Here is a 26597-nt window from a genome sequence, read left to right on the forward strand (position 1 = left end):
TGCATTGCTGTTTCCTCAGCATCTTGTATAGTGCCTGCCATCCAGTCGGCACTTAGCACTCACTTAATACTAATGAATGAATTAACAAATCCACCAACCACTACATCAGACTTAGAAGCTTTACAAAGTTGGCCTTTTTCCTTTGTTGTTTTTAATCAGAGCTTAACTGGACATAGACTCATCTTCCTCTAGTGAAAAGTAAATGTGTAAAAGGAAGAGATACTTGCATGTTTCTTAAAAATATTACAAGACTAGCTTGCTAAAAGCCGACCAAACATTATGTAAACCGTTGTGGAGATTTTGATGATGCGAGAACATGTAAGTCAGGGTGACCACTCTCAAGGAACATTAGTGAAGGAAAACTCAGTAAATGGGGAAACCACAGCACAGCATGGTAAGTGCAACATAGGTAAGGCCACTAGAGGCCTAATCAAAGCGAAGTCTGGGCCTGGACAGGTAGAGAACTAGGGTCAGACTTCACCTGGGCATGACAGGGAAGACATCAGGAAAAACTGTGATTTGAGTCATTTGTTCACTGAATATTCTTTGATCTCTCAGCATCATATTAGGCACTGGGGATATAATAAGCAAAACAAACATAGTGTCTTCCCTTTCAGAATTCAACCTAGCAACACTTACAACCTACCTGTGTGAAATTGGTACTTCAAACAAGCAGCTGCTGAAACGCTTTATAGGTCCTGGGTCGGCCAATTCTAGATAGCCATGTCACATGTCACACTGTCCTGCACTGGAGCAGCTCTATCGTGGGAGATCCAAGCACACCCCATCGCTGGTCCAGTGGTTACAGAAAAAGTATAAGGTTTTATTTGAGCAAAAGCAGTCAACTGAGCTGTACGCAATTTTTTTTAAAGAAATGCATTTAGTTTTGGCATTTCAAACTGAGACAAGTCACTGGAAGGTTAGATGCTGCGATTTTTAAACAAATGTAAATCATAACATTTCAGCATAAATTTTTACTTTTTTCAGATAATTCATTTCTAAGTACCGGCTATCATTCTAGATGATTTTATACTGCAACTGGTACTTGCCAACTTCCAAACTGGAAGGACTCTAAGGAAATAAATGTCCTTAGGCTAACACAGGAGAAGGAAAAACAAATGCATTTTGCAAGAGCTAATGCTACAAATTCTTATGAAATAATATATTTGGGAGTTAAATGTAAATAAATATATGGATAGTCATACAACTTCTTTCTTAAATATTTTATACATTTTTTATACATATAGTGAAACAAAACTTCAGGCAATCGTGCTTCCCTTGGGAAAGACAATCATTACATCAAGCCTTTTCTTTTTTCTGTCTTTAATTCCAATATAGTTAACATATAGTGTTACATTAGTTTCAGGTTACTATCTAGTGATTTAACAATTCTATATATTACTCACTGCTCATAAAGCTAAATGTACTCTTAATCCCCCTTCACCTATTTCACCCACCCCCTCATCCACTTCCCCTCTGTTTGTTCTGTGTAATTTAAAATAAAGAGTCATCAAAGCTTTCTTGACCCTTCCTGAACCATAGTATTATTTCACTAATTGAGCCTATGGAGAAAGATACTTTTTTTCTTAGATTTCACAGTGTTGCTGATTCTGAAGAGTATTTATAGCGAAGTTGGCCAATTAATCAGCAACCTTGCAAAATTTCTGATCTCTATTAAACCTAGAATTCTTTTTCAAAAACCTATTTTTCTAACAAAAAGTTAAGAGTAGCATGCAGAAATGTGTGCATCTGAGTGATATCCGAGAAAGTATAAGATGATACCGACCTCAATGACTTAGGAAAATCCTTCTTTCCACATCTCTAGCACACAATCATAAAATGTTGAAGCATAATCATTTCATTCTGTCAATAATACATGAGAGGAAAAAGCGTTTGAGTAAGTGAATTAGGAGATCCCTGGGATTGACTGTGTTTGTGAGGTAGAGACAATAAATGCTTTCGAACAGCTCTTACAAGCTAAAGTGTAAGAACAGCTTCAGCAAAGGAATGATTTGGGGGGTGGGGTGGGAGGGGCAATAAATCACTTTGGAGAAGGTTGTGGTGGTCAGTGATCTCATAACTATTTTTGCATGACTCACTACTGTTTCCCTGTGTAGGCTGTCATGCTATACTTTTTCTTTTATGAGAAAGGTACACGTGCATAAAACTAAGTCAGCATGAAAAGTTTTCTCAAGAAAGCCACTACAAATGCAACTGTGTCTTTGGTTTCAGTGCACTGCGGTCAATGAAATTACTGAGTCGTCAAAAAAAAAAATCTAAAATCTATTTCATGTCCTGTATTTTAAACGGCAATAAAAAGTGTAGATATATGTCTACTTAAGAAAAGTAATGTGCCAAAATGTCATTCCCTAGAGGGTCAAATGTTCAGGTATATGGAAATATCAAATAGACAGAATTAAACATTCCTTGTGAGTTAGGTGTTCACTATACTGGTGAGAAATAAAACATTTAAAAACATTCTCTCATTATTATGAAAGGAAGAGAAGATTGATATAAGCCTGTACCTATTAGGTCAAGTCTATTTCATATGCTGGGATGGAAAAAGAATACATAGCACTTCTACTTTAGAGTGGGTTTAATTCACATCTTCTGTCTGGTGCTAGTCACATTACTAGGACGCCACTTACATCCCTCTGGCTTTGGCCTCTGCATTATGAAGGCTGCTTACTATGAACACCTGAAGTTCTCTGCCCGAGGGCTTTATCTGGCCACAGGGAATGTGCTCAACCTGCACATACAAGAGTAACTCAGAAGTGTAGAGAGTGAACACCCACAGAAGGAGCTCTCTATAAAAGATGGATGAGGAGTAAAGAAATAATATACCAAAGCTGCCTCACTTGTGATAGCTCTAAGGTAGGCTAAATTTATTCTACCTCCTCGAGTTTCTCTGCAGGATTGAGCCCTTTGGTGTATCTGGTGAGTAAGTTGACAACACACCCTTTTGTGTGTGTGATTTTTTTAATGTTTATTAATTTATTCTGAGAGAGAGAGCAAGCACAAGCAGGGAAGGGACAGGGTCGGGGGAGAAAGAGAATCCAAGCAGGCTTCCCACTATCAGCACAGACCCCAACATGGGGCTCCACCTCATGAACCATGAGATCATGACCTGAGCCAAGATCAAGAGTCAGAGCTTAACCGAGTGGGCCATCCAGATCCCCACAACATTTAGTGTTTTTTTCCCTTCCCTCTCTCACTTCTCCTACTCTTCCACTTGTGTTCCCTGGGATCACCTCCCAAATGAACTACTCTGCACACAAATCCTTGCCTTCAGGTTTACTTTGAGACAACCCAATCCAAAACACAAGTCCAGAATTTATGCCTCAGTTGTAGATAGGCTTTAAATGTGGGCCAGAGTTCACATATAAATATAAACAGGCTAGGTTCTAAGAGCATTTAAATAGTCCACATGTTTGGCAATCAGAAGTTATACTAGGACTTCTGCTTCTCCCCATGAGGGACTAACAGTCAAGAGAATTGTCCTCCTGCTGTTAAAAAGGAGGAAGAGGAGGAGAAAGAGAAAGATATATATCTGACACTGAACAATAGCCAGAGCAAGATTGTGCTGGCATGATATGGATGGAAGGAAGGAAGGAAGGAAGGAAGGAAGGAAGGAAGGAAGGAAGGAGGGAGGGAGGGAGGGAGGGAGGGAGGGAAGGAAGGAAGGAAGAAGAGATCTTTACATTTTCTCCCAATTATTGGCTAGAGGCAGAGGCAGCTTTAAAGCCACAGGGAAGGAGAAGCCTAGGAAAGCCTAACAAAGCTGGCAGAGTGAAGCAGGTGAGGATATGAGTTGAGGGAGGCTGAGTCAGCTAGAATCCCTGGGGCAGAGGACCAGAAGGAGAGAGAAAAAGCTCCTGAAACCTGAAGACAAAGCCCTCTGAGCCTCTGCTGAGTATTGACTAGCACACATCTGGGGTTAACAACCTATATGACGATGGAAAGAACTTCCTGAAGGAATTCTCAGAGCTCAAGCCAGGCTGGGAATAGTTTGTCTTCTCACTGGCCACAGTGGGGAAAAAAAGGGTAACCCATAGAATTTGTCCTCAGAAGAGTGTCACCGGAACAGTGCAGCTGAAGCCTGCAGAGAACCCACCAAAATAAAACATCAAAGCAAGATTTGGAAAGGTCAGCATGATCCAAAGTAACAATTATACACTACGACAAAGCCCAACACTCATATCCCCTTGGGTTTCATGTCTATATAATTAAAGAAAATGTTCAAACATCCTAAATTTAATAAGTTAACAGTTATGCAACGCAGCAGAAAAAACATTACTGTAAGCCTGAAAAAATATCAGTCAATGGAAACAGACCCAGGAATGGCAGAAAGGCTGCAATTAGCAGACAAGAACCTTAAAGTAGATTTTACGAATTTTATAAATGTGCTCAAGTATGTAGAGAATATATATACATATATATTTATATATAAATATGAAAGATATAAAAAAGATCCAAATAGAACTTCTGATTATGAAAAATGCAGTATCTGAAATGAGAAATTGCAAAGAATGAAAAGTCAAAAACCACAGACTCATGAGGTGCATGGGATTTGACCTACCACTTTTTCCCCCTGTCTCTAGGCCTCAGGGCCTTTGCACTGGCTACTCCCTCTGCCTGGAGAACATTTCCCCAGGTATCTGTTTGACTTGCTCCCTCACCTCCACAGGTCTGTGTTCCCCTTTCCAGTAAGGCCCTCCCTGGCCACCTTGCTCAAACTTGTCTACTCCTTCACTTCTTTCTCTGCTTTATATTTCTCAGAGAATTTTTCACCATGTAACTTGCTTTACGTTTTATGTATGTATTTTGTTTTTTGTCAGTTTTCCTCTCTGTGCTTTAATCCTCATGAGGGCAGAGGTTTTTCTCCATGTGCTCACTGCTATCTCCCTAACATCTGCAACAGTTCCTGGCACATACTAAGTGCACAAAGATTATTTATCAAGTGAATGTTTTAGAAAAATAATTCTGGCTCCCATATGTATTGATTGTCTACTACAAAATGAAAGAAATAGAAAATACAGTTTTATAAAAGTAAGGAATAACATCTTTTAGTATTGTATCTTCTGGCATCGATATACACCTTCATATTAGTAACTACGTGTTTTCAGCATTGCTCCCCTCTTCTCTTATGAATAACCGAAAGGCTATTTTTTTCTTTCCCCTGCTCAACACAGTGACTGAAACAAAGGCTTAAAGAATCTAGCAGAAATGCAAAACAGAAAGATTTGGTTTGCAATCCAAACTCTTTTTTTCCTGCTATTAACGATTAGCTAAAACTGGATTTGTGGAGAGGAGAGGAGAGAGTATAGCAGTGGCCAATTAAAAGAGAAAGAAGAGCTGAGACCTTAGAAATGGGAAGGAGGAACAGGACCTACCATCTTTAGATTCACCAAGGAAATGAAAAAAGGCAACTCTGGGCAGCCCTGCACTGGACCTTTAGTCCTGAACAGACAGATGGACATTTTTTGTGAGGGTGGGACATGAAGGAAAGCTTTATCCTTCTGATAAAATGGCACCAAGCAGAACAAAATTAGAATTTCCCCGCTAGATGAGATTTAAAAATGAGAAAAATTACAAAGCAATACTGACTGCTACAAGCAGAACCGGAATGCAAATGTAATTTCTTTTGCCTATAAGCTATTCAGATGGCACAAGGAATCTCCTAGCACACACTTGGATAAGACAAGGGATCCAATCTGCACTGAGAAAGAAGAGAAACACAGCCAAATTCTCATCAAGTTAAAAATTTTAGTAAGTTTTGGGGCCCCTGGGTGGCTTAGTCGGCTAAGCGTCCGACTTTCGCTTGGGTCATGATCTTGCGGTTCGTGGGTTCGGGCCCCGCGTTGGGCTCTGTGCTGACTGCCAGCTCGGAGCCTGGAGCCTGTTTCAGTCTGTGACTCCCTCTCTCTCTGACCCTCCCCTGCTCGCGCTGTCTCTCTCTCTCTCCTAGAAATAAAAAAAAAATTTTTTAGTAAGTTTTTACTATCATTTTTTTCCTTTAATCATAGTAGATGATGAGAATTTCTTATATCTCAGTCATTTGATGACCCTGAATGTACATCTTTAAAAATTTTTCTTAAAATGTTTTTTGTAAATTCTAGTCATAGGACCTCTGCCTTAAGAAAAGTGGCCTTCTTACATTCTTAGTTTTGGAAGAGATCAATCCGTCAGCCAGCGCGGCTATCACACTTCAGGGAGCATCGGAATCCCCCTGCGGACTTGTTAAAACACTGCTGCCCCCTCCCCCAAGGCGAAGTCGGATGCTCAACTGATTGAGCCACCCAGGCACCCTGAGAAATTGCATTTCTAACAAATTCTTAGGTGATGCAGATGCTGGTTGCTGGTCTGGCTTTCGGAACCACGGACTAAAGTATGGTGTTTAACTTTGGAGTGTTACAAGCATCTCTGGCTTCCTTAACCTGCTGTTTCTTTCTCGTACAAGTTGTATCCCAAGTCCCTGGCACAATATGGGCTTTCAATAAACATTTGTTGAATGAATGAATTAGGTTTATTTCTGAAGTCATGCTAAAGCACTCAGACATCATTATATCTATATTAAATTTTTTACCAGTTAAAAAACTTTCTGACAAAACTTTTAAATCATCAATATGCTTTGTAAGTGAATACAACATGTATAGGATAAGGCTTTCATTCACATAATTTAGTAAACTGAGACTTTGATTTTACCCCACAAAAAAGCAACAGGTGTTAAAATGCTGTTACTTAATTATCCAGAAGGAATGAGAAACTTGAACTGATATACAAATGATTAATTCAAGTCAACAAAAGGCTAAATGACATCACTGTTTACAGTACCAACCCAAGTTTCATAATAACCCAAGAGAAAAAAGAGATAGAGAGGAGGGAGGAAATTTTGGAGGCATTAAAGCACCTACAGAAATATAGTACACATTGAACACAAAAGAATCTGAGCTAGGTCATCATCACATATTTGTCATGGGCTAATATTCTGCAGAGATACCTTCTTCATATGTATCAACTTGTGATAGCTTAATAACAGTAAGAATATGTAGTGGAGAATAGTATTTTATTAAATAGTATTCATAACTTTTTAGCATTATGTTTTGTGGTGCACTATTACATTTTGGATCATCAAAATAAGAGACTGGTCATTTAAAATTAATATGTTTCTAAATAGGAAAAAGGAACCAGTAACTATAATGACAAGTCAAATGATAGTGCATCATACTTAGAAAGAATCAAGTAAACAAGTGAAACATAAAAATAAAAAGAAATCTTTCTATCTTAAAACTTAACATCAGGGTTTTATTTTAGTAAAAGCATACCATCTACAATATTAATTTAATGTTCATTTAAGTTTTATAATTTCGGGGGCACCTGGGTGGCTCAGTTCGTTAAGTGTCCAACTCTTGATCTCAGCTCAGGTCACGATTTCATGGTTCGTGAGACTGAGCCTTGTATTGGGCTCCACACTAACAGCACAGAGCTTATTTGGGATTCTCTCTCTTTCTGTCTCTCTGCCTCTCACCTGCTCATGCACTCTCTCTCTCTCTCTCAAAATAAATTAAAATATGCTTTAAAGACTATAAAAGAAAATGAATTTTATTATTTTTCAATCTGGCTGATACTTGATTTGTAAACGTTTGTTTTATAGTTATATAAAAACTATAAGCATAAGTATGTTATGGAGTTTTATGTTATACCTAATTAAATTATTTTATAATAAAAATGATTACAGATGACAATTTTGTCCTGTAATTGATTCCATACACATTATTCAATGTTATCATTGTCTTAACCCTCTTTCCTAACTCTAATCTTGCCTCTACTCTATTCTTTGCCCTGAAATTCAGCCAGAGTGATTAGATCAAAACACAAATCTGACAGTGACCCTTCTGTCTATAATATTGTCAATTTGCTCCCTCTTTTTGCCTGAATAAATTCAAAGTTTCTTAAGGTGACATCGAAGGTCTTTCATGATCTGGCCCTGCTTACCTCTTTAGACTAATGGCTAAAGTTGCCTCAACTCCACCCATGGTCACTTGGACCATTTGTGGTTTTCTGTGTTTGTTCTTATTTGTAGCAAAGTCTTTGTCTATGCTGTTCCATCTGCCCAAAATGCTGCTCCCATAATCTCAATGGACTTGCTTTACTTTCATGTTTTTTATAAGACTCAGTTTGAATGTGAGTTCCTCTTTAAGTACTTGCTGACCCCTTTCACAGCACTCCAAATTACTCACAACAATATTCATCATACTTAATTACTATTTCCTGTTTTCTTATTTGTGTCCCAAGGGTATGTATGTGGACATTTCCAGAACAGGGACTGTGTCAATATTAATTATTGAATTCCTCCCCAAATCGCAACAAAAGGCAATTGGCACACTATTTAAAATATAAAATGAAACCCAATAATAGAGTAAATAGGTCTTAATTTCCTATAATCTTTAAGTAAACCAAGACAATGTCAGATTAACAACTACTGAGACTCTCCTCTGGCCCTCAGGACAACTGGAATAGTGAGCCGTAGTACATGCTTGAAGCCCTTCCCTAATGATGCCTTCAAATCTCTGCAGACTCTAAATACCACAGGTGTTTGAACTAAGACCTGCTCCACTGTCTCCTGCCCTGGAAGCTTCATGGGGGCACAGACTGTGTCTGTGTCCCGGTGTCAGGCACATAGTAGATGCTTAATAAGTATCTGTTGCCTGTTGTAACATAGTCATGGTCACTAACAAGCCCTTTTTCTGGCCATCAGTTCATGATCAGGGTTCATTCAGATAGGCAACTAAATATTTGTTTCCAATCTCTCAGTGACTCACCCAAATATAACATTTACCAGCCACCCCTTCCTATGTTGCTTTTGTTTTCCTTCTCCCTTGTACATAACTTCCAAAAACTTAAAGCAGATGATGGGCAGAGTGGTGTTGATTTAGTTCTTTCTTTTTCTTTATGGAGAAAAGAGGTAGGAAAGATAAGAAATGAATTGAGGAAGGGTGCCTAGGTGGCTCAGTCGGTTAAGCGACCGACTCCTGATTTTAGCTCAGGTCATGATCTCATGGTTTGTGAGTTCGAGCCCTACATTGGGCTCTGTGCTGATGGTGTGACAGCATGGAGCTTGCTTGGGATTTTCTCTCTCCCTCTCTCTCTGCCCTTCCCTTGCTTTTGCTCTCTCTCTCTCAAAATAAGTAAATATTTTTTTAAAAAAAGAAATGAATTTGAGGAAATGAGGATAGAAAAAGTAGAAAGAGATCATTCTATTTTGTCCTCGTGAAGCCAATATTAATATTTGGTGCTAATGTAACCTCTAGATTAATATTTGTAAGGAAAGAAACCTGAAGGGCCTACCAATTATTTTAATACTTCCGAGATATGGCATTCTTGTTATATGTCTATAATTTGAACCAATTTGGTGGTGCAATAAACAGGAATTGGACTAAAATAAGGAAATAAAATAGAATAAAAGGAGTAATAATAACAATATTTTGTTTACTTTATAACTTTAAATATGTGATGATTCATAAAAGGAAACTTTTAAAGGTGTTTTAAGCAAAAGCTAAAAGGAAAAGAGAGAACACACTTGGCTTGGGGAACCTATATAATTATTATGTAATATTAACAATTTATCTCAGAATTTTGTAAATTTATTATCTAGATTTCCTTTCTTTTAAGCTATCAAGAGTTGTCTCGTAAAGGCAAAGACTAAAAATTACTATGCTATGCTGTTTACAAAGAAAGCATCTGAGAAAGGGATTTAATTATAGTATTTGAGAACGGAAACACTACCCTGAATCACCGTTCATGAATTTGCTAAACTGGAATATTGTATGGTAAACAGTTGTCAAATCTCCAAGAGAGATAATAATATATTTCTTATTATAATAGAGTGATCAGGATTAATTAGTTAATATTTGTAAAGAACATTAAAGATGAAATGCTTCCCTCATTTAAGTGTCACTGAACTTATTAAACAAGTGACAATATTTCCTTCTTAAAGTTTTGAAAAGATCTACCCAGTGCCATACAATTATCTAAATTTTCATGTTAGAATCCAAAATTTAAGTCCCATATCCATGAATAAAAATGATCGGTTCTGGGGTGTCTGGGTGACTCAGTTGGTCATGGCTATTGGGCTGGCGCTGGGTATGGAGCCTGCTTAAGATTCTCTCTCTCTCTCCCTCTGTTCCTCCTCTCCTCATGCTCTCTCTCAGAAGTAATTAAGAATAACAATAATAATATAATTAGTTCCTTATTAAAAATATTCAGATCAATTTGGGATTTTCAAGAATAAAAATATCCAGCACATCCTAGGAATGATGTTAAGATTGTTGAACCACATTTGCTTTCCAAAATTTGATGTAATATACAAATACCCAAATTAAGATTCCTAAAAGAAGGTTCAGAACAATAAAAAATATTTATTATTTACAGAGCAGCTTCAAAACTCTACGTGGGTATATTTGTAGAGCTTTCTTTATATGTCTCTCTTAAAACCGATGATATTCAGGATTGATTATTCCTGGAACTCATTTTGCATATTTGCCTTTCCGTGCTCTGGAATTTGGGGCTACCAGCAAAAATAACTAAGTACCTGAGTTCAGACACTGGTAGCAAAGAGTGAGAGTCTGGCAACATCCTGAGGGAAAGAAAGCAAATTTTAAAAGTATAAGAAAGCAGACTAAGCCTTACCATGAGAGACTCTTGAATGCTGACAAAAACTGAGGACTAATGGATGTGGGGGGGAGGGGGGTGATGGGCATAGAGGAGGACACTTATGGGGATGAGCACTGAGTGTTATGTGGAAACTAATTTGACAATAAACTATTTGAAAAAAAAAAAAAAAAGAAAGCAAACTAAGCCTTTTTTTTTTCCCTGGGGGGGTGGGATAAGGAGGGCATAGGGTAATTCTGCATAGCTTTGAAAAAGCTTCATGAAAGAGCTTGAAGCTCCAGGGCAGGATTTCTCAACCTTGGCACTACTGACATTTTGTGCCAAATACGTCTTTGTTTTAAGGCTGCTCTGTGCATTGCAGGATGTTAGCAGCATAATTGGCTTCCACTTACTAGATGCCAGTAGCACTCCCTATCCGCCCCCCCCCACCAGATTGTAACAACCCAAATGACTCCAGATATTGCCAAAGGCCTCTGGGGAGTAGGGTGCAGACAGAATTGCCCCGAGGTGAGAACAAGAGACAGGGTTTGGCACAAGGAGAGGAACAACATCGGAAGTGCTTGCACAAAACAACCACTGGGAATGTTTGACTACGTTAAGCCAGCCAATCTGAGTTAGAAATGGCAAATGGTGCTACCAAAAGCTATGAAAAATTGGATCCACTAGCTGGGGGAAAAGTATGCAGATGAGAAGAGCTACCTTTGAGGGGTATCTACTAGGAAGAGACACTGGGTAGTGAGGATTTATGGTCCTGGGCTATTATGCATTTTAATAAAGATAACTGTCTAATAGCTTGTTTTAGGAAATTTGATGGGCTTAACTATCAGAAACTTCTTGCAGGAAATTCATTGATTTTCACTCAATTCAGTAAATAGTTATTGAGCACCTGGTGCTCGAAAGGCCATGTGTGAGCTATCAGGAATGCAACGATAAAAATAGTCTACCCTCAAGGAACTTATACTCTAGAGAAATGAGTCTGGTCTTCAGATTCCTGGCAGAGGGTGTGACCTAGGCAAAGAGTATCCGAATTCTCTACAGTGATAACCACCATATTAGCTAGAACTTCAAAATCAGAGTACTCTTCATTTTTAAAGAGCAAAAATTGCTTAGCTTTTTTCCCCTTTTCATTTTCAATCTCTCAGCCATTTCACTGGCATTTCAGGCAGCTGCTTCTTCTTCATTTCAGAGCAATCAATATGCGAACATTTTAAACAGCAAAGCGCACTTCAGTTGCAAATTTATTTTTCTCCTGGCATACATGTGCATGATCATTTGGATTTACACGATGGTGCTAGCCAGCCAAAGTCAGCAAGTCTTCCTCAAAAAGCGTTTGACTCAATGATGATGGATGTGCTGTCATTTCTCATTTCAGCCCATCTGCTTAATAACAGCAAGGTAACATTATTAATAAACTACTGGCATAGCTAGTTGGGGAATGTACAATCCAATTATGTACAGTTTTTAATTCACTACAGGCAAAATGCTCACTACTTTTCCACATATGATTCCCAGGCCCATCTTCAGTGGAATTGAACCACAGCCTTTGTAGACTAGTCATTAGTATTCAGAATAAGAAACAAATGTTTGGAACAGGAAACAGAAGCCAGACATTTGGCAGCATCACACAGAGTTCACTGCTGAAGTCAACCATCAAAGCGACTCTGGGCTGACAGTAACTTTCCGTTGCTATGGAAACAGCACTGAGATGCGTTAGTAAATAGTTTGGGTTCTCTCACCTGCTAGGACATACATTCAGAATTCACTGCTGATTGTTAAGTTCACTATTTGTAAGTGACTGATTTACAGAGTAAATACTATAAATCACTCTTTCAGAAAAATTATCGAAACATTTCTAAAAATATCTGAATCTTAGAGCATCCAAACACAATTAAATTTAATGGCACAAAATACCTGCCAGACAAAACTAGTCCATCCCTTCATTCCAATGATTGCTTATTCTTCCAGAAACTAGTTCCTAAAAATACATAAATAAAATAAAAATTAAAATGGTAAGGATGTGAAGCTAGTGCTAAGTAAAAGACCTTCCAAATTCAGAGTAAGGAGTCAAGCCACTTTTTAATTTTATTGCAAGCCACGGCTATAAATTTCAGGTTGTAAAAAAGTCATATATTTTTCACGTCTTACATTCTTACTCATAGCCACATGAGCTAAGTAAGGCTGCCTCCTGCCCACTTTTGACTTAACCATCCCTTTATGGGAATTCCTGTGTCTTAATAATTACAATAATTATTATCCCTAACCTAGATGTGTAAAATATGACAGAAGAAAAATGTCTTGGCTACGGTAGTTCAGGAAACACAGCCATAGTACAAGCCTCTGAAACTCAGCACTCTTACTTTTCATCTTGTATAAGTCATTCTGGCTTCATTAAGTTTCTTCTTTCAACTTTTTTCAATTTCATGCTAAATTATATTTGCTCATAAAGTCTACAATTAAAAAGTTATTTTCTCTTTTGAATAAAACATGATATTTTTGCTTTTGAAGAGTTAATCTAGTGGAGGGAGAAACAGAAATATAGACAGATATACTACAATTAAGTAAGAGCTATAGTAGAAGTATATTAAAAGTTCAGTGGGATGGGGCACCTGGGTGGCTCAATCAATTAAGTGTCAGACTTGATTTCGGCTCAGGTCATGATCTCCTGGTGTGTGGGTTTAATTAAGCCCCATGCTGTGCTTCACACTGACAGTGTAGATCCTGCTTGGGATTCGTTCTCTCTCCCTTTCTGTCTCTCCCCTGTTCATGTTTTTTCTCTCTCTCAAAATAAAAAAATATTTTGAAAAAGTGCAGTGGGAGCATTATGAGGTAAACAGCTAATTTTGATTAGGAAATATTAAAGTTCCCACTGAGAAAGTTGTTCTTCCAGCATATCTTAAAGAGTAAACAAGAGTTTTACATAGGGTAGTTGAGAAAGGCAGATGCTAAAATTTAATTTTCAAAAAGCTAAAAAAAATTACTCCCATATATAAAATGAACATGTGTCAAATATTTTACTTGACTTACAGAGAGTTATAGCCTCTACTGGACAAAATTCATTTGCATTGCTATGAACAGGAATCATTCGTATTGCTATGGATAAGAATCATTTGAAATGCTGTCAGTTTTCTACAACTTCTACCATTACAAAGTTGTAAATAGTCTAGTCAATAGAAAATCAATCAACTATGCATATCCCTATAAAATCAACAATCCCATAGGATCCTCTGGATAATACCCAGTATTCCCTTTACTCAATTTCCAAGTCTTGAACAATTTTTCCTGACAGAAGAAAGACGCTTTCCAGATTTGGGAGAAAATACATTAAAAACAAAGAAATATGGAAAAGTAAGTACTTGGATATGGATAAAGATGAGGCTATGGGAGGAGAGAGATGTCAATGTAGTCATGGAAAAAAGATTAACTAGAATGGGGGCTAGGGGTCACATTGTGAAGGATCTCATATGCTCTGCAAAAGAGTTTAGACTTTGTCCAAAAACACCGGAAGCCATTGAAGGATTTTCAACCATAAAGTGTGAAGTTAAATGATGTTTACTACTTCCTTACTCCTAATTCTTAATTTATTCAAATCTGTATTTGTTACATTTATGGTTTGTTATGAAGAATTTACTAATCAAATATCTAATTTCTTCCTATTTATTTTCTAAACTTTTAAAAGTCTCTATTTTTATCCATATTTCCATCTGTAAATGTTAACCTAGAAAGAAATCATGTAGACTCTGGAAAACTCAATTATCACTGGATTGCTATAAGGTTATTCCCCTCAGAAAATTTATATTTCCATTATTTAATAATATTAAAATCATTTTCAGTAACTATATGATAATCGCATACTAGAAGTAAAATTATTAAAATTATTAAGAATCAGAGAAAAAGTAATTCTGAATTTGATAACAAAGCAGGAAAATAGATTTTAGATAGATTTTATTATTGTTTATTGAAAGTTTCAAGAAAAATTGAAATAAATTCAGAACTGTCACAATCATTTTCTTTTTAAGACAAGCAGGAATCTCTGCTAATTCTCATTGTTTTTAAAAAATCAAGTGAATAGAATAAATTTTCGTGCCAAATATTATCACAACTTAAAATAATGCAATTATCATGCTTAAAAAATCCTAGATAATCTGATATTATTGGGAGTTTATTTTATATACTCTAATGCAGCATTTATCAGACTTTTTCTCTAGAGCCTTAGAAACAATATAGAACTTAGAAATAATATAGGACTCCAAATAGATTCTGTTTATCATTGTCCAGTCTATCAGATTTACCATTTTAGAAATTTAAGCTAAAAATAAAGAATAACTATATTTTCCAAAAATAAAGGTGAGAAGAATGACCCTTTTATATTTTTGCAAATATAGTTAATGTCTGGCTTACAAGAGGACAGCTGGATTCTTATATTTGTGTTTGCATTCAATTTGTTGTGATATGTATCATGTAACCTCTGAAAAACTTCACTGCACGTTCTTGTCTTGTGCACAACAGGACAAACAGAATCTTAATGTTATCACAAAAAGGTTCTTGGTCCTGCATATTTCCTGCAAGGATCTCAGGGACTCCAGAGATCCCTAAATCTCCTTGAGACCCACTGAATTAATGTATTCACTCAAAACTACTTTCTAATCAGGCCATAAGCAACCTAAGTTGCATCAATTATAAAGCACAAAGGCATTATTACATTTGCTCTTAAAACTGTAAATATTATGTAATATGCCCAGAATCATTAAGGAAAACAAAATGTGCAATATAATAGATTGGAATTTTCTTTTTTAATATTTCAAGTTAATTTCTTTTGGGAGAAAATCAAATGAGAAGTTGTGGCATGTGTTTGCTGTTGACTCTTAAGAAATTTTCATTAATGAAAAGATGTAACTCTTACAATTTCTAAGACAGCCTTTACACATTGAATCTTGCCATGAAGGCCATGAGCTAACGCTGCAATAATAATCACTTTCTATGTATGCCCATGTATATATGTAGCCTTTGTGAGGGGAAATAAACTTAACTTCCAATTCTAGGTAATCACATGTGGCTAAAGTAAGCTTAGACTCTATAATTCAGCCTGGGTTTAATGACCTTCTAAGTCTATGCAGTCATTCCTGTTGTAAACCATGTATCACAAACCAGTATCATAGGGAGGTCCAAAAGAGAAAATGAAGCATAACTACTGTCAACTATTAGGGGAAAAAATCTTCAGCTGACTTATAATGGTATAAATCAAGCTAAAAATCCAGAAAAGGCCCTTTCAGGTCCATTAATTAGAAAATAAGCATGTCTTTATATATTGCTTTATAGAAAATAAGCATTAAATAAACAGAGTTAATGTGTTGTCATTGCACAAAGCTTCAGACTGTTTTTAATATGCTAAGGGCAGATCTTTGAGCTTTTCTCATATGTACCTGAGAGCTACTGAGGTTGATGAAGCCTCAATTCCATTCAATTGGCCTAATGATTTTTTACAGGGAACTCATACACATGTGCATGAGTGTGGGGACTAGAGAGTTGGAAAAGTGTTAGAAAATGCAACATTGATTATAATACAAGTAATTTTAAGAGAAGTATAGAGGGCTATGGATATCCATAGAAGGGAGTGGTTTTGGTTGGGATAAAGAGAAAGACTTCGTAGTAAAAAGCATAGACATACACTGGTAAATAGGATTTCAAAAGGTAAAGATTGAAAGTGGGGTTATAGCTTTAAAAAAGTACAAAGACAGGAAGTAGAAACACGTAATTCATGTTCATAACATGGTAAAAAGCTTAGTTTGGTTAGAACACAATCTTGTTAAGTGAATAGGTAAAGTAAGATAAGAATACTAGAGTGGCGCCATGATCCTTGAATTCCAAGCTGAGAAGTTTGTAGTTCATTCTGAGGCAAGAAGAAGTAAAGTTTTTTAAGTAGTAGTCTGAGTATTGCATCATATGGATTAGAGAAGAGAAGTGAGACACCAGTAAGTAGCCATTATCCCAGTTAAGGCAAGAAGCAATGAATAAATAAGTTCTGAACTAGCATTCTAAACCATGGAATCATAGAGGCAAGAGTCATTTTCCAGACAGAATCTATAAGGGTACCAACAGATTATGATATAATGATTAAGAAAGGCCTATCAAAAACAACTCAAATTCTGACCCTAGCCCATTATTAGGGAAATAATGATATCATTAACATTAATAGGGAAGAACAAAGAAGTGAATTGATTTGGGAGAAAGAAAATGATTGCTGAACATAGTGAATTTCAGGTGGGAAGTTAAGCAGATTTTTGAAAATAGAGAATAGGTTCTGACACTCATGTATTTGTGATCTTTAGACATCTTTTTAATACCTTAAACCTCCAGGGATGAGAGGAAGAGAGAAGAATGAGTTTCTTATCTAATGCCAAGAATAAATTGATTTTATCATTGCATTTTTTCCAAGAAGATGAAACATATGACAATATTATCCAATGTTTCTGCATAGAGCTTAAAATAAGAATAGTCTTCTTTCTTTGCTGAATTGCTGTCTTGACTTGAAGATTATAGAAAAGAAAAGAGAGAAAGGAAATAAATTGTAAGAGGACATAATTATGTAATGCCTCTATGCATCTATTCTTACAACAATTTCTGTAGGTCATTCCCCATTTTGCAAGTAGGGATGTCTCTCATAGCATGATTTAGCTAAATTATACGTAGCTTATTTAGGTACATCAACTAAAAATTAATATCCATAATCCTGATGAATCACCAGGCTTTTCACTTAGTTCAGCATAGATGAGGGGAATAACGCATTTGCTCTGCTGACCAAGGATAAAGGAGATTTCAAAGCTATCTGGGATTGGAAAGAAAGTATATCATCTGAAAAGATGAAAAACAATCTACTTTTTCTGCTAATTTGGCTAACATAATTAACATTTAACTGAAAGACTTATTAATGATATCTCTTCAGATATTTAAATGTTATTCAGTGGACATCATTTCATAATACTAAATGTATTCAGTATGGTGATGAATTAGGTAACACATGCAAAGTCCTTTGAACAGTGCACATAGTCAGGTGCTATTTAAGTACTACTATCATCATCATCATCATCATCAATCATCATGTGAGTCCAACTATAAATTAAAAACTTCACACACTGCAATTTCTACTATTCATAAAATTAAGGGAAAAAAAAAAACCTACAATCCTCACATTAAAATGGAAAAAACTGAATCCTTTCAAGTTCAAAACCTGACAGGAAAATATTATTTGTTGGCACTGGGATTTTAGTTTTTGTTATTTATGTTGAAACTTGCTTCCATACTTATAAACTGTACTTCATAACTGTAAATAAAATGAAAAATAATTGAGGCTCAAATGTAGTCCCACATTCCCCATTGATGCTATTCAGTGCCAACATCTCCACCAGTGCCACAGGCAAATTCTGGCAAGGTACACAAAAAACAGATGAACTCTGTCACACAGATCTCTTGACACCTCTATGCACATGTATTTCATCAGCGTAATAAGGGCAGGGGGCTTATGCTTAGGAAGAAAAGACCAATGGCCACCTGCTTTCAGCTACCTGCATTCAACAATCTGCAAAACAAGTGCATAAGGGAGATGCTTTTAGCAATACTGATATAAATATAAAATCAACCACTGGGACTTTTCCTTTCCTTGCCATAACCTAGAAATCATTTGTAGTGGTTATAACTGGTCTCGGTTCAAATTACAGCACTACTACTTTCTGGGTATGTGACCTTAAACAAGTTATTAACTTCACTCTTTTTCAGTGACCATATCATAAAATAGAAGTAATGATAGGACCTCCTTCACTGAAGTGTTACGAAGACTCAAAGAGTTAAGACACGCGAAGAGATGAGAGCAGTGGCCAGCACATAGGAAGTACAATAAATGTAACCTAAGCTAGCAGTGATTTGTACTAGCCCATGCACAAGCCTGAGGAGTAGGTGCTGCACCACTCTCTTTTGAACTGTTAAAATGTATTAGGAATATCCTCAGCAAATTCATAATACCTACCATTTTAATTTTTTTTCTAAAGTACAGAGAATATATTTCTTAAATATGGGTCACCCATTTATATACCAGGTAATATATTACCAAGTGACTTGGTAAAGTGTGAAGCTTTCTGATCAATGTGCCTAGTACACTGGCTCTTCCATTAGTAACTTTCTTACAAGCAACATAAATATGCTACCAATATTTATAAAAATATCAATATATAACGTCAAGGGAGAAGTTGATTCTAAAATTGCTGGCAGCTTGGAAATCCACTGAAACGTTTTCACTTTCCTAAGTATGAATTCTGTTTCTAAAATATCACTCACTTCCTTGAGGCACTATTTATGATAGCTCACTCTATTTTTTTCCCTCATTTCTCACTGTGTGATATAGTGGTTTTTCTTCTCGAAGAAGATTCTCTATGCTTTTCCTGCTGTGGAATGCTTTCCATGAAGGCACCTTTAATTATTTACTCTGTATCTCCTACTGTGGCAGAGGTCAGAATATTAGTTCTAAGATGGGCTGTTATATAGGTTTCCTGAGAGACCTCAAGGTCAGAAACAAGCCCCAAAAAACAAAGTATGAAGAAGCCAAATTCCCAAGAATTATATGATTACACAGTTTTAAGTTAAACATGTCCACACACACACAAACACACAATCATGAAGATTGTACATATTTGTCCCCAAAACCAAACATCTTTGCTAACATGCTACCAAGTATAACACATTTAGATGAACAAAAATGGCTCGACATTAATAAAGAAGTCTAAAAAATAAAATATTATTAAGTGGATAAAAATTATAAATAGGAAATCTTAGGGTCTTCTTATTATTCATTAGTTTTATAGTTGGTCCAAGGTGAATCTCTATCTTTTCCATGATTCTTAGTTTTTACACCATGACTATTTTTTAATAGCACTGATTTCACATTATGGGACAACTTCAAGATAGTTCTTGCCGGGACTTTAAGGATTTCCATCCCCAACACTGCCATTAAGAATAACAAAATTTTTTCTTGTGGAAAACAAATGCAACTTTAAAAAATATAACTACATTTCTTCACCAAATGATGCCAAGAGAAAGAAATCTAAGTACATTACTAAAGAAAACCAGCAAATCATGAAAAAAGCAAGAAACGATCAGAGAAAAACTAAAAAACCAACCACAGAACAAGTCACAAAATGGCATAAATATATATCTATCAATAATTACTTTTCATATAATAGACTAGATATTCCAATTAAAAGATTTATGGTATCAGAATGCATAAAATAACAAGACCCGACTATGTGCTTCCTCCAAGAGACTTACTTCAGACCTAAGGACACCTGCATATTAAAAGTGAGAGAATGGAGAAACATTTATCATTCAAATGGATGTCAAAAGCAAGCCTGGGTAGCAATAGTTATACTCAACAAAATAGACTTTGAAACAGAGTGTAACAAAACACAAAGAAGGACACTATATAATAATAAAGGGAAAAAATCCAACAAGAAGATACAACAATTGCAAATATTTATGCACCCAACATGAAACACCCAAATACATAAAACAATTAATAACAAACATAAACTAATTCATAATAATACAATAACAGTAGGGGTTTTTAACACCACACTTACGTCAATGGACTAATCATCTGAATGGAACAAAAGGAACCAATGGCTTTGAAACACACTAGACCATATATATTTAACAGATATATTCAGAACATTCCATTCTAAAACAGGAGAACACACCTTCTTTTCAAGTGTGTGTGCAACACTCTCCAGATAGAATCACATATTAGTCACAAAACAAGCCTCAACAAATCCAAAAAGACTGATGTGATACCATGCATCTTTTCTGAACAAAACACTATAAACTAGAAAGCAACCACAAGAAAAAATCTGGAAAGAGCACAAATACACGGAGGCTAAATAACACACTACTAAACAATGAATGGGCTAACTAAGAAAGTATGGAAACAAATGAAAATGAAAACACAATGTTCCAAAATCTGGGATGCAGCAAAAGAGGTTCTAAGAGGGAAGTTTATAGCAATACAGGCCTACCTCAAGAAGCAAGGGAAATTGCAAATAAACAACCTAATCTTGCAGCTAAATGAGCTAGAAAACAAACAAACAAACCCCAAAACCAGCAGAAGGAAAAAAATAATAAAGATTCAGGCAGGAATAAATGATACAGAAACTAAAAAAACAGATCAATGAAATCAGGAGATTGTTCTTTGAAAAGGCTGATAAACCTCTAGCTAGACTCATTAGAGAGAGAGAGAGAGAGAAGACTCAAATAAATGAAATCACAAATGAAAGAGCAGAAATAACTGACACCACAGAAATACAAACAATTGTAAGAAAATATAATAAAAAATTATATGCCAACAAATTAGACAACCCAGAAGAAATGGAAAATTCCTAGAAACACATAACCTATCAAAAATGAAGCAAAAAGAAACAGAAAATTTGAACAGACCAATTAACAGCAATGAAATTGAATCAGTATTCAAAAAACTTCCAACAAACAGAATTCCAGGACGAGAGAGCCTCACAGGTTAATTCTACCAAACATTTAAAGAAGAGTTAATACCTATTCTTCTCAAACTATTCCAAAAAATAGAAGAGAAAGAAAAACTTCCAAATTCATTCTATGAGGCCGGTATTTCCATTATACCAAAACCAGGTAAAGACACACAAAAAAGAGAACTATAAGTCAATATCTCTGATGAACATAGATGTAAAAATCCTCAACAAAATACTAACAAATAGAATCCAACAATTTATTTAAAAATACTTCACCGTGATCAAGTAGAATGTATACCCAGGATGTGAGGGTGGTTCCATATTCACACATCGATCAGTAAGATACACCACATCGATAAGGAAAAGGATAAGAGCCATAGGGTTATTCCAATAGATGCACTAAAAGCATTTCACAAAGTACAACATCCACTCATGAAAAACATCTCTCAACAAGATAGGTTTAGAGGGAACATACCTTAACATAATAAAGGCCTCATATGAAAACCCATACTGCATATCATATTCAATGGGGGGAAACTGAGAACTTTGCTCTTAAAGTCAGGACAAGACAAGGATGTCCATGCTCACCACTTTTATTCAACATGGTACTGGAAGTCTTAGCCACAACAGTGAAGCAACAAAAAGAAATGATATATATACCACATCTTCTTTATCCATTTATCTATTGATGACACTTAAGCCACGTTCATAATTTGGTTATTGTAAATAATGCTGCTACAAACATAGAAATCCATGTATCCCTTTGAATTAGTCTTTTTGTATTTGGGGGTAAATGCCCAGTAGTGTGATTACCAGATTACTATATTTAACTTTTTGATGAACCCCACACTGTTTTCTATGGTGGCTACAGCAGTTTACATCCCACCAAGAATGCACGAGGGTTCCTATTACTTTATATCCTCAGCAACACTTCTTTCTTTTTTAATGTTTGTTTATTTATTATTTGTTTGTTTGTTTGTTTATTGAGAGAGAGAGAGGGAGCAAGTTGGGAAGGGGTAGAGAGAGGGAGCCAGAGTAAGTAAGTAAGTAAGTAAGTAAGTAAGTAAGTAAGTAAGAAGAGTGACACAGCCTAGATTCATAGCAATGTTCCAGAAAATTGTGATGACGTGGTTTTGGAATACAGCTTTATCAGCTGATGCAACATGCTGTGTGGTAGTGGTGGACACTCTTATTCTTGGAGGGAAAACACCTGTTTTGAGTTTGCTGTTTTATGACTTTGAGCTGGATATAGCTCCTGTTGGGTCTCACACTGGATTAAATCAGAACTCGAACTCAGATCATCGGATTCAGAGTCCAGAGTGGTCACCACTACACCATGCAACCCCCTAGACCAGAGCTTGAAAACTGGTTTATATTTGACTGAATTCATGTTTAGTAAGGTTATACATTGTTTAAACATTTTAAATATTAATTAGTAACTTTTAAAATCCAGAGTTTTACCTACTCATGTAAAATGATAAAATCAGAAGCATCAGGTACGCATTTCTACCATGGCAACAACCAACTGTAGTTATTGCTCCATTGTATTCCAAAACCATGTGTCATCACAAGTTTTCTGGAACACTGCTATGAATCTGGGCTGTCTCACTCTTCTTCTTAGTCTCTCCCCTGGTCCCAATTATCTTACTTCCACCCCAGTGAAATCAGCCTTCATGTCTATTAGGTTCCTTCCCACATTTGTGCTTTTGTTTATGCTCTTCCCTCTCCCCAGAAGACTGCCATCACCCACTCCTGCGCTCTCCTTTACAAGTCCTGGCACCACAGTAGCACAAATTTAATGCTCTTTTTCTAAGAAGGCTTCCTTTGAAGCCTACAATAAAGCATTCTTTTTTTTGAAATCTTATAGTACTTCTAGTCAGTATGGTATTATCTATTACTTATGCTTTCTGACTTGTATTGTTTGTTTTATCTCCACAAATCAATGATAAATTCCTTGAGAGTTAAAACTCTGTCTTCTCCCTCCTTTGTACTCTCTTAGCATTCTAAAGTATTACTGAGCAGTTGTTAAGAACTCAAGAAATAGTATTGACTGACTGCCCTCATAGCTCTCCCAGGATGGGTATGGATACCATAAAAAAAAATCCTGAAAATTATGTGCCACACTATCTTAGCATCTGTATTAGTTTCCTAGGGCTGCCATAAAGAGCCAAAAGCTTGCTTAAAACAATAGAAATTTATTCACTCAGAGTTCTGGGGGCTACAATTCATAAATCAGGCTGTTGGCAAGACCATTCTTCTGAAGGCTCTAGGGCAGGATCCTTCCATGCCTCCCTTAGGTTCTGATGATTGCTGGATATACTTGGCATTCTTTGCCTTATAGATGCATCACTTCAATCTCTGCGTCTGTCTTTCCATGGACTTCTATTTTGTGTGTCTTAGTGTCTTTTGTGTCCAAATTTTCTTCCTCTTATAAGAACAGTCATACTGGATTTAGGGCCCACCCAATCGAGTATAATCTCATCTTAATTTGATTATATCAGCAAACACACTACTTCCAAATAAAGTTGCATCCACAGCTTCTAGGTAGACATGAATTTTGGGGATACACTATTCAACCCAATAAGCCTCTAATATACTCAGGGTTGATTTAATAAAGGATCTGAAATATTAGTAATTACTACAGAATAAACAAGATTCTAAAAGAAATCACATGAGCTTATGTATTTCTTACATTTTTTTTCAAAGAATGTTGTTACTTGGGATGCATGGAGAAATCCACTAAAACACACCAAAAAAAAATCAGGGAAAATTTTATAAATTAGGTTGTCTTGCCCCATGCATCTCTAATGATCTGTAGAATTTAAAGCTTCAGTAACCCATAAGAAGACCCATTTGCAAAGCTAAATAATCAGGCAGGATAAATGATTATTATTATTAGTTGTGGGACCTCAGCAGGTTATTTAACCTCTCTATATATCATTTCTTCACTTGAAAACTGAAGTAGGACAGCCTGGACTATCACTAAAACTTCCTTCTAACTATATGTGAAAAATGGAAATGTCTACATTTATTGGACCAGTGAGTTACAGGGTGTCCAGAAGTTAAACATCAGAAGGGATACTCAACACTGCACTCTTCAATTCAAAGTTTCAAGATACTACAATATTAGCTGTATTTCAATACATTACTTCAATTGCAACAGAGTGAGTAGAGAAGGGGAAATTTCTTCTTAGAAGAAGACAAGTGAGATGGGCCTGGGAGAGGAAAACAAGGCAACAGAAAAGCAGATGAAAGTAAGTTTAAGGTAGAGATGACTGAGAAGTAGCCAGGGCAAATTAACTGAGAAGTGTAAAAGGAAGAAGCAGGGCTAGAGCAGAGTGAGAAAGATCAGAATTATAGAGAGAAAATGTTGAAAAATAATTTCTGGGTTCTGAGACCTGAAACACTCCTCATCTTGGCAAAAATAAAGGCACATATAGATGAGTTCTCCATTTTAGGAAATTCATGTAAAATAACCAGAATAAATACTCTCTATGAGGATAGAAAGTTCTAAGGCATCCCATGGTAAAAATTTGAAGAACTGCAACAACACACTATTATAAGAAACTCCAATTCAGCTGTAGCAGACCCCACTGGTACCCTATAACACATTCCCTCTACTCATCTTTGATTTTCAACCACAGCTACAGTGGACAGCTCCAAATAAGCTCAGACTCAACTTAGTTTAGCAGCATCCTAGCTCAAGTGGGCACCAAAACTCTTTTTTCTCTAACTCCAAGAAAGCCTGCTGGGCCTCAGAGCAACCTCAGCCTGAAAGTGGTGGAGGAATTAATGACTTCAGGGGCAACTTTCCACCAACAAGGGACAGCAGCCACTGCTCTCAGGTCCTTAAGGAGACATCTGTGAGATACCTCATGTTTGCCTCTCAGGAGGTCTTAACCAAATGAGTCCCAGCTGCCCATAGCAGATACCATGTCCCCTGTTTTATTTTTCCTCTCTCTCACTCCTGTCCTCTGGAATGGCTTCCAAAATATACTACCTACACCCAAGCCCTTCTCAGTCTCTGTTGCAGACTCAAATTTTTTGAAAATTTGTCTTGTAGAGGAAATTTCTGAGAGTAATGAGCAGTCAAATCTAAAAAGCAAGTGGTTTGGGGACATATGGAGTACAGCTCTGTTATCAAGTGGGTGCATGACCTTGGACAAATCAGTTAACCTGTCAACTCTATGGATTTCACATCTATAAAATGCAAGTGTCAGACTAGATATCTTGTTGTTCTAATTAACACAATCTTTAATTCAAAAATAGATCTCCTCATCTATAGTTCAGAAATGACTGGACCCAATAGGTAAGATTCCTGTACACCTTGCTTGTTAGAAGGTAATTCCGGTGACAGTCTATTATATTTCCAAACCTTAATTGAGAGCCCGCAGTGACTTAACTTGGTTCACATTTTCAGGAGTGATGTTTAAATCTCTTCCAGATTCCCAAATAGTTTAATAACAAGTAAAATACCTACATTTATTGCCAGAAAGAATGGCATCAGTGACTTAGGTTTGGATAATAAGGATAGTGAATATGGGTAGATTCACTAAGCATCCTAAATGAATTGCAAACCTGTTTGTAACTCTAAGACAGGTATTCACTGCTTTCATTTGTAACATGTCTCCTTTTAAAATGGAGCCCTGTAAAGAATTATCAGATAAATTTTAAACACCAATGTAAACCAGGTGTTCATAAATTCCCTAATATCATCTGACTTGATCTATATCAGTTAAACTATAGCTTTAAATTGATGCACAATTTTAAACAGCACTATAGCATGTTTTGAGTGATGAGCAAACATATAAGGAACAGCTTCCGACAATTTTGTTTACAGAACCGAAAAATTTGCATTTGTTTGTCCTTGAAATTTCTTTTCTACATCAGCTTCTCATTTCTCAGGAGACTCCATCCCTTACATGTGAAATATTTTAGAACGTAATCTAATCACATTCTGCAGAGAATTCTAGCATACATTCTGCACAGATTCTATTCATGGAACTCAGAGAATAAGGCAGCACAAAAAAAGGAGACATGAAGTTATGAATTCTAACATAAGCTAATTGGCTGGGAGGAGGCAAACCAACCTGAATTTTGCCTGTACAGAAATCTAAGAGACTTCTACTTAAGTTAAAAAGGAAGAAGAGTCAGTAAGTGGGAGGCACTGCCTTGGCAGAATTCAAGTGCAAGTCCACACTTGTTCATATGACTACCTACTTAGCTCTGAAATGTCAGTAACAATAGCTGCTGTCTATTTCAGAGGGTTTGTATCAGATAAAGATTATCCCCTATGCTATCACAGCATCTTATTACTGACCCATCCTTGGACTCAGAGAAGCCCTGTTTCTCTTTGCTGGACAATTTTAAAGTCAATAATGGTAGCTTACATGCTCACCAAGGTCA

At 36.3% G+C, this 26597-nt stretch overlaps 1 protein-coding gene across 9 annotated transcripts in view; it reads right to left on the reverse strand.

Annotated features, from left to right (window-relative positions):
• MAPK10 (mitogen-activated protein kinase 10) overlaps positions 1-26597 on the reverse strand; it is a 297586-nt gene that overhangs the window by 236697 nt on the left and 34292 nt on the right. Inside the window, exon 1 of one of the 9 annotated variants that reach the window (XM_039250558.1) lies at positions 12583-12646. The exons of the other annotated variants lie outside the window; for them this stretch is intronic. The gene's annotated coding sequence lies outside the window, so the exon portion shown is untranslated. Of the gene's footprint in view, positions 1-12582; positions 12647-26597 lie in introns of those variants that run through there. 9 annotated transcript variants of the gene reach the window in all.

The sequence above is a fragment of the Hyaena hyaena genome, unplaced genomic scaffold (genome assembly GCF_003009895.1).
Source record: "Hyaena hyaena isolate Hyena2069 unplaced genomic scaffold, ASM300989v1 scaffold_373, whole genome shotgun sequence".
NCBI classification, from domain to species: Eukaryota; Metazoa; Chordata; class Mammalia; order Carnivora; family Hyaenidae; genus Hyaena; species Hyaena hyaena.